Consider the following 597-nt stretch of genomic DNA (forward strand, 5'->3'; position numbering starts at 1 on the left):
CCATCACCAGTTGTTCTGCCTCAGCAACTCTATATCAATACATCATACCCTCGCCTAAAGCTAGTGAAATCACATCACTGCGTCTACCCAGGGGACTCAAATTATCTCTACCCAGGGAGCTCAATTTATCTCATTCAATGATCATCATCATCATCATCATCATGCAATCGGATCATCAATTCATCTCATCAAGAACAGCCCTCAACATCCACTGACACTAGCATGAGGGGCCTCTCAGTTGTACAAACACAAGCAATACAGGCAAGTAATACACAAATAAGGTACAAGTAGAACAAGTAGCACATAATCAGGTAACATAGTATATATGATGTAGAAATCCAAAACAAATAGGCAAACCCAAACAATTCAAACATATGCAAATGATGTATGCCTGCCCTATGGCTGATGATATCATCTGTCGGTTATATAGCCAACCCAACATGTCCTGGTAGCTAACCATTAGACAGAAACACCCCTTGCGGAGCAAGTAGGTTTGAGCTACAACCCCCTTGCTACTACCCGCTCAGCCCAGAGCCAGTGGAATAACCACTACTGCGGCTACTACCCAGGCGTCACAATCTCTAACCTGGAGCAAGT

Source organism: Arachis duranensis, chromosome 3 (genome assembly GCF_000817695.3).
Source record: "Arachis duranensis cultivar V14167 chromosome 3, aradu.V14167.gnm2.J7QH, whole genome shotgun sequence".
Taxonomy (NCBI): Eukaryota; Viridiplantae; Streptophyta; class Magnoliopsida; order Fabales; family Fabaceae; genus Arachis; species Arachis duranensis.